This window comes from Penaeus vannamei, chromosome 26 (assembly GCF_042767895.1).
Source record: "Penaeus vannamei isolate JL-2024 chromosome 26, ASM4276789v1, whole genome shotgun sequence".
Taxonomy (NCBI): domain Eukaryota; kingdom Metazoa; phylum Arthropoda; class Malacostraca; order Decapoda; family Penaeidae; genus Penaeus; species Penaeus vannamei.
In genome coordinates this window covers 32,799,988-32,802,487 of record NC_091574.1, presented here as the reverse complement: position 1 = coordinate 32,802,487, position 2,500 = coordinate 32,799,988, and the positions used below count along the sequence as shown (strand labels likewise).

Here is a 2,500-nt window from a genome sequence, read left to right as displayed (position 1 = left end):
GTGTCTCTTCCTTCGAGGTGATCGGTGGTGTCTTGGTGCCGCTGCAAGGTCGCCCTCACACCCGAAGTCTGGCCCTGGAGGTTCCTCGGTCCCGTGGACGATGCACCCTTCTTCCCGCAACGGCTCTCCCGACGTCAGAGGGAGTTTGTACATGCAATGTCGCCGATCGTTCCCAGCCCAGACGGCCGAAGCCAACAGTGTTCTAGCCAGATTCGGTCTTATCTTCGATGAAATAAGAGAATCGTTTCGGGCGTCGTTGGCCCTAGCCTCTAGAGGTCGCGATGTCTCACTGCATGTTCCGTAAATGCGGCAGTGATCGGGGCTTAGATCGCAAGATTGTAATCGAAGAGTTCTGAAGTTCTTTTTCTCTTGCTCTAGGCGGCTATCTAGGGCAGCTCCTCGATTTATATGAGTGTCCGGTAAAGCTGTCATTTTTCCTTCTGCTCAAGTACCAGGTCAAGGAGCTTTACAGAAGACCCTAGAAACTGGTAAGCTGCCCTAGGACTTGAAGCACCAACAGCATAACAGCAAGTCTACTAGAGGTCTTTTTTACTACATCACAAACAAAACTTATATGAATAATTGTGATGAAAATCTACTTAATAGGCTGTAATATATGTAGCTGAACTATATATACTTTAAGACGCTACAAATACGGAGGTATATTTACACATGCAAAACACATAACATTTTGAGTGCTTCAGTAAAACGAAGCAATTATCAGCATAGAGCAGGGTTTATTTTTTTTAGTATGTCGTCTATGTACAGTACACAAAAGGTCTGTCGGGCCTTGTTTGTGCGTGTCTTATATGAATATTAATGTCTACCCTTTGACTACATTGAGTCACATCCCTCATATTGTCTTTCAATTTTAAACTGACCAATGAGAACCCACCGTTTAAGTCATCTCGCGAGTTCTTATTGGCTTGGTTATTATCGTTATTATTATTATTAATAGTAGTAGTAGTAGTAGTAGTATTAGTATTATTATTAGTATTATAACAGTTTCTGTCTCAGTATGCTCAGAGAAGCAGGTCCAAAACACACGTTTCGATAACACCCATTATAATTATATTTTTCTTTTTATATTTTTTTGTTTTTTGTCGTTTTTTCTCACATAAAGTTTACAGAATACCATATTCACTGTACATGTCTTTGATTTTTATTTGATCTACAATGGTTTGAACCTGCCAAAAGTATTACACAAAAAGAGATATTGAATGCAACTAGACGCCTCGCTAAAGTTTGTACATAGTGTAACATTCACAAGCATACGAAGGGACCAAAGTAGCAGGTAACAATATACCGTATTCTATAGACATTCGATAGTAGAGATATCCTTAAATTAGTAATATTTTGTAAATCTATCTATAAAGGACGAAACAAATATGAAATTCTCAAAAATGTACATATGAACTAACAAGAAATATGATTTTTTTTTTTAGAGAGATCTCAGGAGCCCAATAAAACGAGGGATAATTAGGATGTATATAAGAAACATTTGCAGTATTTGTGCCAATTTTTAGTCCCCGCTTTTGATTCTTAGATGGAAAAAAATGAGTGAAGAACTTTATACACAGCATGTATATATGCATTAATTATAGATGTGTGCGTATAGATTTGGGTGCGTGTGTGGATATTTATGTAGGTCTATGTGTATGTTTACTGAGTATTTGATCAGTAGTAGGCAATATGTAAAGTGATTTTATCTTCATTTAGTCCATTGATTTCATCTGGTGTTGCCAACGCGTGACGTCGTTCTAGAGGGCTCCGGATGGGTCCTAGATTAAATCAAACATTAATGTCGCCGACGGCATCAATGGTGAACTATGATTATAACTGTTTCTTATATGACAATGATTATCTGAGATTATGAAGAATATCTTAGCAAATACAACGACAAAACCATGATCTTCGTGGGATCATAATAATAATCAGTCTTAGAGATTAGATAGAATGATAATAATGTCCATTTAAACACAAAAAAGTCAACAACGGGGTGTGTTTCATGTGCAATTTACGCCAGCATCTGAGTTGAAAGAGTAGTACTGTTTCTTCGTCTTCTGTTACAAGCTAGAATGAGAGCAAGCGGAGAGGAGCTCGTGTCTCTGTTCGTCACGAGAGGACCCCGAGCCCCGAACCATGCGCGTGAGGACCCGGCTAGCTGCTTGAGAGGCCTAGAATACACTCGGAGGACCAAGCGAAGAGACGGGCGCTGACACGAACCAGTAGAGAGGAAATCGTGGCTATTTCCCGCCAAAACGGCTACTTCTCGATCCCCCTTGGCAAACCTACGCCACAGACACTGGAATATAGCCATTTTGGCGGGATATAGTCTCAGCCGGCTATATCTGAAGTGGTCGAGCCTCGTCTCTTGAGATCTCCCAACTGTATCTCGCATCAGGCAGACAGGAGAGGCCACGATCGGATGGCTACTGAGGGCGACCCTGAGGCCTACCTTCGGCGCGGCAGTCCCTGTTCCACCAGCGCGGTGTTCAGG

At 41.3% G+C, this 2,500-nt stretch overlaps 1 protein-coding gene across 1 annotated transcript in view; it reads right to left on the bottom strand.

Moving 5' to 3' along the window:
• Nucleotides 1-2,500, bottom strand: part of LOC113810840 (acetylcholinesterase) — a gene marked incomplete at its 5' end in the record, with an annotated part of 81,795 nt that overhangs the window by 1,226 nt on the left and 78,069 nt on the right. The window contains 1 exon segment of the mRNA XM_070140357.1: nucleotides 1-2,500. This exon segment is cut by the window's left edge and continues 1,226 nt beyond it; it is cut by the window's right edge and continues 1,285 nt beyond it.